Below are 15,101 nucleotides of genomic sequence, written 5' to 3'. Positions count from 1 at the left end.
TTAGTTTATACAACCAAAGTATGAAAGCCATACAATCTATCTTGTAACTTCTTTTATAAAGTTTTATTGGGGTTCCCACAATATAATTTAAGCAACTAAGGACTGGATAGATGATGTGCAATGCATATTTATATATAAAGACTAAGATAGATAATCACAATAAAAGCTACACAAATTTCAGGTGGCTTTTAATCGTGCCCTTACTTCCCAGAAAACTTGAGATTGGTGACAAAGAATTTCTTGGCAAATTGTAAAGGAAAAACTAATGCTAATGTTTTTCTTCATGAAGGTAATATTCAATAATAAAAACCAGCCATTAACCAAACTTTTCCACCACTGCCTAACTGCCAGAAAAAGGCTCAAGTGAGGTTTTACTCTGCTAGCTCTTTTATAACATGTGAATTTGCTTATAGGTCTGTGGAAACCTTTTTGAATTTAGCCTCTTGCCGGAAGCACAAAATTATTTAGTGCTGACTGTAATTGCATCTTGGAGGAGGTAACTGACAGCATGTTGACTCGTATTGCCAAAAATAAAGCTTTTAGGTTTCCTGAGAGTACATCTAAAAATATAGAGTTTTGCTTGAAGATTATCTTGCCCGCCAAAGAATCTCTTAGGGTTTTTTTTTTATAGGAAAATATATTTGTAAGTGTGATATGTTGAATTTCCTTAAAAACTTTTTTTCCAATAATTTGAAAGCTAGAAAAATTACAGGAGTGCCTCACAGTAACTCAAAAACAATTTTAGGATTCTCAGGGTTCACTTTTCTTTTAACATTACTCATAATAAACTTACGCAAATGAAACTTTCAAAGTCATCAGGATGTTTAGATCATGCAAATCTGAAAAACGATGCCTATAACTTTTTTTGCATATTACAAACAATGTTGTTTCATGTAAACAACAGAAATCTTAATAAACCTTTTGCCTTATGACTGATAAGTTTTGCTCTTTGGAAAAATGTTAACTCTTGTGTTGACTATCTCTGCTCTGTGCTTTTCATTGTACACTCAAACAGGAAAAGAAGCACAATTCTATACCCCTAAGCCCTAACATAATCTTTTCAGAGTTTTCAGCAATTAATTTATTGAATTTCATATTTATTAACAGTACCAATTATGCCCTAGGAAGTGTTAAGAAAATGAATCACCTCCCATCATTACTTGCACAGAAATTAGTAAATTTCTATCTTTAACACATTTATTCAATCTAGCTACGAATCACTTCTGATAATTTTTTGGTCACCTAGAAGTCAGAGAAAGGCTAGACCTGGAAGCACATTGTTATAACTCATCAATCCCTAAAGAAATCAGAAATGAATATTTACGTGCAACAGATTGTTAAGTAAATGCAAATATTTTTCTTTTCCAAAAAGTTTGATGTAAAGCTGCTGCTCTTTCATTAGCTACTTCTCTAGTTTTCCTACTCCTGACTAAGGAAACATATCTCAGTGGTTCAGATTCAAGATTAGAACCTGCTTGTCCAGGTGAATGATTCAAGTGGAGTGTATGATTCATTCACACCATTTATGAACTATCTTGTTCAATCATTATCTTTATTTTAGATAGTTCATTAAGATGTTTTAAAAAGCATTAAAAATTTAAGGTATTAATATGAAATAATCCTCTTAAACCTGAAAATAAACAGGATCATTACATGTTCTGTTAATCTGTTGAATATTTTCTAGAGTAATTGTATGATTTGTACTCAAAAGTCTTCTACGAGGTGTAAACCAATAAAAATAATGAACTTAGCTTATTAGATTTACCTTTCCAAAAGCAGTGTCAGACAATATTATATATAATATAATATCATATGTTCTATGGATAAAAAATCTTTGCTTTGTATTTTACATATTTTAATAGATATTTATTACTGGTGGGGAGTTGTTCTTTGCTGTTTTCCCTTCTATACATCTGAAAGAGTAAATACTCTAAGCTGCTCTGTGAATTTATGCTACATTTGTTTAATTTTTGAAAAATATTTAAATTTGATAACTTTATGAAAGTTTCAAATATTATTAAATGAATTAAAGCCTTCTTTGGCCAGGTAGGAAAAAATCAGTATTCTCTTAAATGTTAAGCATTGTTTGATAGATATGTATCTTTTCTTACTTGTACTTTAAGATATACATTTTGTTTTTCCTGAGTATTAACACAACCCTCAGCAGCTTTTCAATGTATATGAAGTTGCTATTTCCACATCCCCACCAATCCCTGATATTATTCAACTTATATATATTAAAATCAAATGTCTCAAAATGCTAAATACAGTTTCAATGTGCATGCCCCACATTCCAACGTGACTGAGTAGTTTCCCCCACGTGTTTCTGGCCATATGTTCCTCCTGCTTTGAGGTTGATGTCTTCTCTGTTGTAGCGTTGCTGTTTGTACATCACGTTCTGCAGCTTCTTCAGCAAGTATCCTGGCAGCGAGATGGGAAGGATGATGGGGGGTATTGTCACGCTCTGAAACCTGTGTGTATGAAATACATGATTAGAAAGAACTCGTAAGATCAGTACCATTCACAATAGCTACAAAAACCTAATTTTGGAGTAAATTTAATCAAGATATGAAACATCGCTACAGCAAAAGCTACAAAACATTAAAGAAAGGAGTAATGACAGGCAAAAAATGCAAAAATCTTCCATGTTCATGGATTGGAAGACATTATCAAAATGTCCATGCTACCCAAGACGATTTACAAATTCAGTGTTATCTGAATAAACTAAACACATTCTTCTCAGGTCTAGGAAAAAAAAATATGCTAAAATTCTTATGAAAACAAAAGAAACCTTAAATTATTACAGCAATCTTAAACAACTAGAAAGTCAAAGTCATAACAGTACTGGATCTCAAGATACAGAACAGTTATAATCTAATCAGTCCAGTACTGCCACATAGATAAACCAACAGAGTGGATTAGGAACACCAGGCGTTATGTGACACATCTGCAGCTCATTAATGTTAGACAGGTAAGCTAAAATAGTCCCTGAAGGAAGGACACGCTCTTCAAATGGTACAGTAAAAAAATGAATCAACTCAAGCAAAGTGTTAAACATGCCACTTTCTTACACAATTTATTGATCAAGATTCTAAACCAGTTACCCAACACTACCAGATTGCTAGAGGAAAGCATCAGGGACACCGTGTAAGACAACGCACAGGCAACAGCTACTTGGAAAAGACTGAGCAGCACAGGGAATAAAGACAAAAAAGAAAAGATAAATGGAATTACATCAAGCCAAGAACCACTGACAAAATGGAGAGGCAACCGACAGAATGGGAGAAAATACTTGAAAACTATGCAACTGATACTAAGTAAATATTCCAGAATCCATAATGAAAGTTGACAACAAAATAAATTCAACTCAAGCAATTCAAGAACAAAAACCAAACCAGTAAAGAAACGAGCAAAAAACATAAACAAACATGTTTTAAAATCCAAAAGGGCAAAAGAGACCTAAAAAAAATTTTGTCAGGCAAAAGCAAGTAAAATCACAGATATTACCTCACCACAAGGTTAGAATGACTACCACCGGACACAAACAAGAACTATAAATGCTGCTGAGAATGTGGGGAAAAGGTACACTAACACATTGTTGGTGAGGATATGAACTCGTACACCCATTACAGAAAGCAGATGGGAGGTTCCTCAGAGATTTGAAAAGGGATCTCCCATTACCACCCAACTGTCTCAGTCCTTGGAATTTACCTAAAGCAAATGAAAATTTTATATTTAACTCCATGTTTATTACAGTTCAATTCATAAAAGGGAATCACCCTAGCTATTGACCAACTGATGACTGGACAACAAAAATGAAGTATATATATGACAAAATGCATGTAAGTGTAGACGATTAAGCTATGGAAATAAGTTAATTCCCAAAGGACAAATGCAATTTTTTTTTTCTGATATTTGATAGTTAACACTGAATTCCAAAAAACATATAGGAATGATTTCTACTTCTTATGATTTAATTGTTGTTTTTAGTCTTTCTATTTTTATATGTTGAATAGGATGAATTCTTATTAGAATTGTACCAATGAAATACATTAAATCTGTTCTCTTATGTATTCATAAAATTAAATACATAAAATTTCCTCCCTTTATATATTTGTACCCTGTACTCATATGTTTTTGGAGGAGTGCAATTTTTTCTTTTAACTGTTATAGCATCTGGAAAAAATTGCCTTAAACTTATATTCTCAGATTATTCCATAAATATACTCCAAACATGAGTATAATTTAGCTTTGACATATTTATTTTCTTTGATATTGCTTATAATTTGAGAATTGTAACACATTAGTTCATGTAAATATTATAAATAAACAATATGTAGTTCATGAGTATTTATATAACAAATGCCCATGAAGTCACAGCTGAAAAATGAAAATATAGCTTTAATATCTATTAATTTAAATAAAAGTTAAATTTATTCAAAGCATGGACTATTATAAAAATGCACATGCATGTGTTTGAGACTTTTTTTTGAATCCTGACGCAGAGCAAACTTCTGAAAATGTTTCTCATGTGATTCAGAAAAATACATTGTTTCTGAATCTCATGAGTTATGTGTGTCTGTCAAGCAAACCTTGCTAATTTTATCCTTAGGAGCGCTCTGTTTCTATCTGTCTCATTTGTGCATGTTCATTTGTGTTCTGACTCTTTCTCTGCTACTGTTTTGATCTCACTTCGTGAATGCTTCCAATTATTGCAACAGTTTTAAAGAGATTTAGGTAAAACTATTTGTTAAAGAGATTTTACCAGGTTCTTGAACAGGCACATGCCAAGGCGAATATTCCCTGAGCATTTTTCACGGATAATACAATAAAGATATTATGAGGAATAATCTTTGCTCCTTGCTTGTGACGGTGGATTTAGGCTGTGGTTTCATTTTCCCATGTCCCAGAAATCTATGGCTAGCTCAGATGGGAAGACAGCTGATTGTACACACCTGAGGTAGAGCTGAGAATTTGTGCTACTTTTAATTCTGCCCAAACCCACAAAGTTTCTCTGACTTTGCATCATTTCACGATTTCATACTTCCTCCTTCTTGTTGTAGTCTGCAAACAGCTCCAGGATCTCAAATTAATGTTTCTTTAATGATACAGTTCCATAGGCTCTGGGTTTTCCCTTCCTCCCTCTCCAAATTCCCTCAATCACCCCACATTGGTTTCCACCATAATTATTACCGTAGTATAGTCCTTAATAAATAGTTGTAAGTCTGTTATTCTGCTCTTTAAGTTTTTCCTGACATTGTAGGTATAGACAATGTTAGAAAGGCCATCATCCTATTGTCAAGATATATTGAACAGTTTCATTGGGAGTCCATCTTTGATTTGGAAGTAGAGATGCATACTGCATTGTATCTTCACATCTGGATATGATAGTCGCTATCATATAGTTACCATACGTCCTGTTCAAATTAGTTTTTAAGGATGAATTCTTTGACTCCCTTTTCTTATGAGTTTGCAGGTCTGCTTATTTACTTGCTTGAGCTTCAGTTTTCACTTCATGTTCTGTATGCAAGTTCATTGCCTGGGGGCAACAACAAAGAGAGAAACTGGATATCTTGGCTAGGATTCTGGGAAAGTGTGGTCGCTGGGCTAGGTTCTTGCTTTTCCTTTTGATATTGTTTTTACAACCATCCAATGATGTTCAGTAGACCTGTGCATTGCATTTGCATGGATACTCTCCTCAAATTTGCTGCAGTTCTTTCCAAAGCAGAATGCAACATAGGAAACTTTCTCCAGGCACAGATAATTGTGCCCAGATGTTCAGTTTTCCAAACCTATCTGTCTCTCCTATGCAGTGATTCCCAATCCTTTCCCAGTAAGGTGAATGAAATCACAGGCAAGCCAATGGCTTTGGGCTGCCACGTTGTTCTGTGCTAATAGTCCTCCACCTACCTCACAGTCCTTTAGTGGACAAGATCTTACAAGATTTTCTTTTTTCCTTCTTTTTACAAATCTGCTATGTTGATGATGATCATTAATTCTGAAAGATATGAGTAAACAGATTTTTTTTTCCTTTCACAGCTCGTTTGCGTTTCTGGAAAAAGTCAAGGGCAAGCCATGGGAACTGTTTAACTCTGGCAAGTTCTTCAGAAATTGCTTCTACACAAAAGGGATTGCCTTCTGATTCTTCTCTTAGCATTCTGCATAGCCTGCCATTCATATTGTCTCTAAACTGGAGGCAAACTATTTTACATAGTTTTGATCTAGAATGTATGCTTTAGCTTAACTTGATTATATGGTAGCATAAGTGTGTTAAGTAAGTGAACTTTTAAAAATGTCAATTGTGGAATCAGTGCAAATATCTAAAAATATCTATTCATCAAGATTCTAGAAAGCAGGTGGTAGAACAATTCAGAGAAGGATGCAATATTATTGTCCTTATATTGAGTTCTTTCTGTAGCATGAAAGCTATTTCTCCCAGGACTACATTACATGGCAAAAAAGAATTAGCAGTTACAATTAAGGGGACTAATCCATTGATTATGTGTCCAGCAATATGGAAATATTCTGTATGTACCAAGTCCATCTTGGAGAGTCTTTTTTAAAATATTATTTTGAAAGATACAGAGAGAAAGAAAACAGGAGAGAGGGGGAGGGAGGGAGGGAGAGAGAAAATCTCAAACTCTCAGCCTCTGATTCACTCTTCAGGACCTGCAGCAGGACAAGGCTAGGACTCTGAAACTCAGGCTGGATCTCCCACATGCTGGCATAGCCTCAGCTACTTGAGGTATTATCTGCTGCCTCCCAGAATCCACCAGAGCAGGAATGAGAACCAAGAACTGAGCTGGTTCTTGAAAGTAGGAAGTTCGCCATAGGACGTATGCAAGACCACTATCTGATGCCCTGACTTCTGGGCCACTTAGTCCTTGGGTGAGTAGTCTCAAATCAGAAAATCTTCTGTAGCTGATTCCAAAAGAAACTGCATTTCATCATGAGCAGGACTGATGGACCAGTCCTTGCAGGCCCACGTGTGCACGGATACAGGTGGCATCTAAGAGTGTAGCAGTCAGAAAGAAAAAGGAACGTCAGATTTCCAATCACAAGGAAATGGATTCTACCAACAATTAGAATGAACCTAGACGTGGCATTTTCCACAGAGTCTCTCCACAAAAAATTAGGTTGGCCTCAACTTTTAATTTGGGCTCGTGAAAACTCCAGCAACGTGCCCAGTTGAGCCCACTCAAGACTCCTGAACTACAGAATTGTGAAGTAATAAAGTGATTCCGTTTGAAGTTATAAGTTTGTGGCAATTTGTTATGCAGCAATGGAAACTGAAGACAAGGCATATTCAAAAAAATACGCAAGGCCACTTGGAAAGCAGACACCCATCCCTTAGAACTGTGTGAGTGACAAAATGATGCTAAGGACCAGTTTCATGATGGCTCCTTTGGCTGTAGAGATCACATTGACCTCTGTTGTTGTTTAATCTCTTTATTGACTGTGTTAGGAATTCCTCTCCTGCTTAACTCTGTCACCTACTCTTATCTTCCAACCTTAATATCCAATAAGCATCTGATTAAATTCGCAGCTCACTAGCAAAGGGCCAACCTCCCTATTCTGGCACCTTATCTGTCATAATTTCTCTCTAGTATTGTTTCTGTAACATAGATCTGTTGAATGAAGCGAACGCCTAATCTTATCTTTTCACAGTTCCAGTAAATTCCCTGTATTTTCAAAATGATGGGTCTTCTACAATACACACAAAAAAATCATAGATATCCAAGGCAAATTGCAATGAAATCCAGTAAATATCACTTCTATAATCCAGCAAGTACCTTTCTGCTTAACGTACAACATTTCTAGTGATAAGTATGTACAGCCTACTGTATGCAATGAGAAAACAATTAAATCCTCCACGTTGTCCAGGTGCTTATTCATGACTTTCAAGTGAGACATTATCTGTTATTTAGTTTCACATATGATTTTTAATGGTGCAAGTATTGTGCTCTGCAAAAATATTTCTCAGTGGAAAAGAGATTGCAATAAAAATAAAGCAAAATAAATATTAACTCATCATTATCTCTTTTCTCCTCTTATTTTAATAAAATAATGATCATTGTTTCAACAAGGAGTAAAACAACAAACACATGAGAAATAGAATTTTAGGAAAGAAAGTATTTTTGTTTTACTATCAAATTTTTTGATAATTGTGGAGGATTAATTCTTAAGAAAAAGGTAAAATATTTAACACATTAGTATCTGGGGAGAATAAGTTTTCTGACAATCAAGTCATTTTGAACTTTTATACTAATAGCAAGTGGTTTTAGATTTATATTTAATCATTTAAAACTAATTCTAATCCATATATGAACACAGAAACGTATCATTTAAAGCACAGTTGCATAATGTAAAAACAATATATTCTTCTTTATGATTATAATTCAAATGGAGTATTAGGATTTGATAAACGATATGAATAGTATTGGAAATATTTATTGACACACAAACCAATATTCTGACTTTCCCCCAAAATGTCCTGTACTCTCAAATACCAATCTGCACCAACAATTCACAAAGACAGCCTGTGTTGGCAGGATGGTCTTTGGGAAGAAATTCAAACACATGAAGAACAATTTGTCTGAAACAAAGACATTTTGCAAAGTAATTTTAGAAGTTATTGAAGAGGAAAGAAATTGGAAAAAGTATTTGGATGTTTTCAGCATTATGATTGCTGAGCATCAAAATCAGAAACCTTAAAAACTTCAAACTTCCATCTCCTATATGCAGGGAAATCTAAGTTACATGCAGCTGACCTCCCACAAGGAAAGTTATTCAAATCAAAGTAATGTGTCACACAACAAAATCATTTCCAGTATCCTTAAGGGTTCTTTGTAAAAATTGGACAACAATCTCTTACAGAGAAGAATTTAGTGTTCCTATGAAACACTGAATAAAAATGAAGCAGAAACCATTTAAGAATTTGTAAAAAAAAAATGCAATTTAGTAGATATTAACTCATCATTTTGTTCAGCACTGTATCAGGCACCCAGAAGATTATCTGTGTTTATACCCACTCTAACTTAAATATATATTATTTTATTTTTTTAGATTAAAAACATCTGAGAAGGAAGATCAGCTAATTTGTGTTTGTACACAAAGCACAGATTGTGTGTGTCTGCATGCATTTGTGTTATTTTATATTACTTTTAGAGATCTTTAATGTTTTACTTAGAATTATTCACCATAAATTGACCCTCCCCAAGAGGATGGAGAACATATATTTGTTATGCTCTTAGTATAAGTTCACAATGAAGTGAAGATCAGGACAGGAAAAACTTGTTCTATTTGTTTTGCTCTCTCATTGTTTGTCAAAGATTTGGAGGAAGAAAGAAATATCAGTGAATGAAAGTTTGTCATTATTATGTTAATTTCAAATAGACAGTCTTCTTTTGTAACTAAATTTATTCAAGGTTTTCACATTTTCCCAAATAAATAAGCAGCAGCATTTCTAACCTTTTCCATGTGTCTTTCTATGGTCACATCTGATAAGAGAAGAAATAGAAATAATTTCCTTACCTCAGATCTGATTTACTTCTGCTTTTATTAGAAGCACATAAAGAAAATCAGGTGAAATTGTCATCATTACCGAGTTCACAGCCCAGTGGAAAAGACCGATCATTTTATGGGAGGCTGGTGCTGCAAAGTGCAGCCATCACACGGAGTACTCTTATCTATTCATCTGATGAAAGCCGCATCCACTGATTCCACATTCTGACTATTGTAAACACTGGTGGGAAAACACAGTGATATAGGAATCTCTTTGATCCATGTTCATGTCTTTTGAGTATATCCAGCACCAGGATTGGGAATCAAATTACAAATCTATTTCCAGGTGTTTTTTTTTTTTTTTTTTAAGAATTCTCCATACCATTTTTCACAATGGCTTCACTAATTTACATTTCCAACAATGTTGTTTCCTTGTTTTCCCTTCTCCACATCCTTACCAGCCTGTGTTATTCTCGGACATTTGGATTGTAAGGAGTCATTCCAATATCCTTCCCTGGACCCGTCGCCATTCCTTCTTCCTCACAGCTCATGAAGTTCGCGCCGGCCTAGCTATCCACCAATCGGATGTAATCTGGCATTCCACCTGAATCCCCCCTCCCAATCTTCCAGCCCCCTCTCCAATCCCGCCCACTTGCCAATCATTCCTAGGCATTCACCTGCAGGCACCAATCCTCTGGGGGCCTGGCCTCAATCCCTCCCAATCCCCACCCCCTACACCTGGAAGATAAAAAGGCCCCCCCCAGGTGCAGCTCCTACCCTTCTCTCTCTCCCCGTCTTTCTTGCTGTTCCTGCCCCGTTGGAATAAACCTCCTAAGATACCTCGTTGCGTCTGGTGTGTTTCAGCTCACGGTAAAGAACCAGGTTGTGGGAATTAACTGCAAGTAATAATATCGTAATAATATCGTAACATCCTATGAACTAGAACTCTCCCAATCTTTTTAAATAACTAACATGGATTTTAGCCATTCTGATTGGGTAGCGCTCTGAGTCAGATTTGTATGTGGATTCCTGTGAGGAATTGGGAAGTGGTAGGACATGACATCTGCTGGTTGTGTCCTTGACCTCTTTGATGCCTCTGCATACGGATTCAGTTGTAATTCAGTCCAGAGTCAACATTCTATTCTTCTCACCGGAACCAGATTTTGTAGTCTGAGATAATTCTTTTTCTGGAAAGAGAAGATAAATTTCTAAAACTTGTGGGTGGATAGATCTGCTTCCATTGGGTCAATGATTTCTCCTTGGAACAAAATTTTTCATGTTTTGAAATGACTCTGTTTTTGGGAGAGGAGTACGCATCATCACAACCACCATGAGCATCATGGTTAGTGATGCAAAGTTCTGCAGACATCGGCTCCATCTATCAAACACTGTGCAGTTATTCCGCAAGTACAGGGCTCTGTAATAATATCTGTCTATTCACAGATGATGTAACTAATTACCAAAGGCAAGCGTAACACTATCTTTTTTTTACTCTGAGGTTTTCTGGAAGTAAGCTATGGTCTGTTAACTAAACGTCAGTAAAAGATACCAAGGGGATAGCTGTTGAAGTCTTGAGAACAGAGTTGAGGCTCATGAGAAAATTGTGGGAGACACAGCTGGACTCCACGAGGAACATCCTTGTGTGAGATCTGGAGCTGTAGCTGGCTTGCTTGAAGTTTCACAGGGTGGTCATCTGATTTATAGAATAGTTTCTAAAATAGATTGATGACTAGAATAAAAAAACTTCCATATATTTTTAACTGTAGCATTTAATGTGTTTAGGCTTCCTACTTAATTTAATGTGCAATTAAAATTATGAGGTAACATTGTACAGCTAGTATGTTTATATGTTGAGCTTATACTCAGCACTATAAAGGGGTAAGAGCGCCCTTTAATCTCCATACACTCAAATATCAATTTTTTTTTAATTCTAATTTTTTGAGATAGAAGTCTGTATTCTAGCTCATAGGTATTATTTTAAAATGTGAATATATTTGTGTATGTGTAACATTTTTTAGTAAAAAGAATTTTATCATTTATAACTTTTCTGTGGATTATTTGAATTTTCTTGAAATTAGTTTTGCCAGAATATCTGAGACAAACCAGCAGTAATGGCTATAAACAGAAATTTTTCCTGCATACTTACAAATTTTAAATGAAAATATTTTAAGCCTCATCACTAAAGTATATATTAATAATACTCTATTAAATAATTAAATGCACAATTTACTTGATTTTTTTGTCAGGAGTTGCTGCTGTGTTCTAGTAAAATTCTTACGTGTCATCAATTTGTATGTCATATTTCTCCCATTTTAGATGATACAGTTAATAAAATATATTGATCAATTTCTTATTTCACTTCCTGGACTTAATTCTGTTTGTCCACAGCATGGTAAATGTCAAATATTTTAAGGTGCTTTGAACTTTTACAGAAATAATTTTTGTCTCTCTAAATTCATGAGAAAAATAGGTTTATAGCACTGACTTGAACATAACAGGCTTGGGTTCTAAATATATGTTGGCTTTATAAGGTAAGTTGAGGGCTCTTCCATTTGCCTTTGGTTAGGCAGTTTTAATAAATTAGGAATATTTTCTGATTAAACTTAAAGAAAGATTAGTTAAGAGCATATCTGATCTTCATCTATTTTTTTGATGTTTGGAACATGATCCGTTTTCCAGAATTTTCCTGTAAGGTGACATATTAAAGTTTTTCCACTTCTAGAGTTAATTGCTATGATTTGTGGGTTTTCAGCAAATCATCTAATTCTTTTAGATGTTTCAAATAGATTTGCTGGTAATCCTCTATTCTAGTTCTACTAATTAAATGAGAATCTTTGTTATCATTTAAAAATAATAACTTTGCCCAGTTTATTCTATTTAAACTTTCCTCATTCACTCAAGAGGTTTAGATATCTAACATATTTGGGCCCGGCGGCGTGGCCTAGCCTTGAAAGTCCCGGGATCCCATATTGGCGCCCGTTCTAATCCCGGCAGCTCCACTTCCCATCCAGCTCCCTGCTTGTGGCCTGGGAAAGCAGTTTGGACGCCCCAAGCTTTGGGATCCTGCACCCGTGTGGGAGACCCGGAAGAGGTTCCAGGTTCCCGGCTTCAGATCGGCGCGCATCGGCCCGTTGCGGTCACTTGGGGAGTGAATCATCAGACCGAAGATCTTCCTCTCTGTCTCCTCCTCTGTGTATATCTGGCTGTAATAAAATGAATAAATCTTTTAAAAAAATAGATATCTAACATATTTAATTCAAGTAGTCAAAGGATCACTTTTTAATTCACTTGCTTCTTTTTATTTATAGTTTCATTTCATAGATTTCCTATTTCCTGATCTGTTTGTTTTCTGTATTGCTTTTCTCCTTTGCTGTCACTTAATTTTTTTTTCTTACTGATGTGAGAAGATCTCCAGCATGGGTGGCAGGAATTTAAGGATGCAGTTGCTCACCAGAGAGTTATAATAGAGGGTAGAGCCAGAGCTCAAAGACAGGCAATCCTGTAAAATTTGTAGTACATGAACCACTGTGCCAAACAGCTCCATCTCTCTATTGTCTTCAATACTAACGATTGGCCCTTATTTTCTTCACAAACTCGCATGTCATGAATAAACTCTTGATACTCTCATACAGATACTTTAATATTTCATTTCCTTCTTTTATTGAAGGGGTTATCAAATTAGTTGTTAATCTCTAAGGGGTTAAGTCTTTTTTTATTATTAATTATTTTGCATTATGTGACAGTTTCATAGACTCTGGGAATCCTCCCACCCATCCCCACGCCCCTCCCCCCTGGTGGATTCCTCCACCTTGATGCAGTATTACAGTTCAAATTCAATCAAGATTCTTTCCTTGCAAACGTATACCAAGCATGGAGTCCAGCTACTCATTGTCCAGATGGGTTGAACAGTTTCTTGGGGAGACCATTTCTGGTCCGAAGTTAGAGCTGGTAGAATATCATCACAGTCAATTAAGAGTCCTAATATAACATCAACAGCAGTTTGCAACATTATGAAATTGACATGGTTTTGAGTAACCAGTATGTTAAAAAAAAAAAAAAAAAAGCAAGTTCTTAACCACAACCTATGATTAGCTCATTGACATTTCAATTTTAGTTTATATACAGGACCGGCTGCTATATACCTTAAAATGGCTATAAGGTACCATTCAGCTGTCTCGTGTCTATTTCATTTTAGTATTTAGCCATTTGTTGTGTTGAAGTATAATTTTGTTGATCTTGGCAAATTTTAGGATAATCTAGACTGGCTTGTAACTCTAACAAGACATTTGTCGACAATTAAGGTGCAGAACATTTTTTTTTGGGGGGGGGTGTGCAGGAAAATCCTCAACACCATGAGTGACTAATCTTTGTGTCCCACCCAGCGAGGCATGAGCCAATCCATGCCAGCTCTTTCCTGTCAGATTCCAAGCTCTACTTTTTGTTGTTTGTCTATTTATTTTAGGTTTTTTTAGTTTGTATGATTGTTTGCTATGAGGGGTTTTCGGAGTGATCCCGATGGTCATTGCGAGGGAGAGTGGGGGTCCAGAGGTGGAGCCAGGCTCGGACCAGAGAAAGCTCTCCTCCCTGGTCCCGAAGGACGTTTATTGTTCTTCTGTTTCTGCGGACCGCTCAGGGCTTCTGGTTGTCTTTCCGATGACGTTGGTTTCTGCACGGTAGTGTTTGGACTTCTTCCATCCCCTGTGGAAGCTCTGATTGGGGGTGGGTGCTAAGGGGTTAAGTCTTACAAAATATTATTTGTTTTAAAATTTGTTGAATTATGCAAATTTGCATTCCATGAAGTTTCAAATTTTTTATGTTATGCCAGGATGCAATACCAATCTACAACTTTTGTTTTTGGTTGTCTAGCTTGCTTGAGGGAGGTCTTAATCCATCCAACAGATGTCATGCTTCTGGTTTCTTTAGAGAATAAGGTCCTAACATGTGTTGTGTGTGTGTGTGTGTGTGTGTTTGAGAAAGAGAGAGAGAGAGAGAATCTATTACCTGCCTCTACAAATCATTCTCCTGGTTTTGCCAAAATTCAGTTAAAACCTCCAGCAGTCTTTTAAAGTCTACTATAATCAAATCACTCCCTATTGTTTTGTTTTTCTTATTTCGTTATCTTTTGCCAAGTCACATTGTCTTTCTGGGGCTGATAAACTACTGAATTTAATACTACTCAATAAGGCTCCTCGGCCCCACCCTCCCATTTCCCCCTTTTGATCAAGCTAATCCCATAATAAAACCCTTCCAGATTTCCAGTAGCTATGATGAGAAAATTATCTGGTTGTGATTGTTCAGTTTCTTCTTCTTTGGCTACAAATATTCCTAGCTTGTGATGACAGTAAAAAAAAAAAAAGATACAATCAACTAAAAATTTTTAATTTACTCTTAGATTTGTCTTTCTCTGAACTCATTTTTTTTCCGGGCTAATGTTGATCTTATCATCTCTGTACATCATACATTTTTGATTCTGACAACTAAAAGGGGGAAGCCCATAAGCAAAATAGATTCCTTTAGGACGATATCTCATTTCATCCTAAGGCAAAAAACACACAGTGAATCCCACAAGTGATTTTTAGATTCTAAACATGGCCACA

Source organism: Ochotona princeps, chromosome 8 (genome assembly GCF_030435755.1).
Source record: "Ochotona princeps isolate mOchPri1 chromosome 8, mOchPri1.hap1, whole genome shotgun sequence".
Lineage (NCBI taxonomy): Eukaryota > Metazoa > Chordata > Mammalia > Lagomorpha > Ochotonidae > Ochotona > Ochotona princeps.
This window is presented reverse-complemented; position numbering follows the sequence as displayed.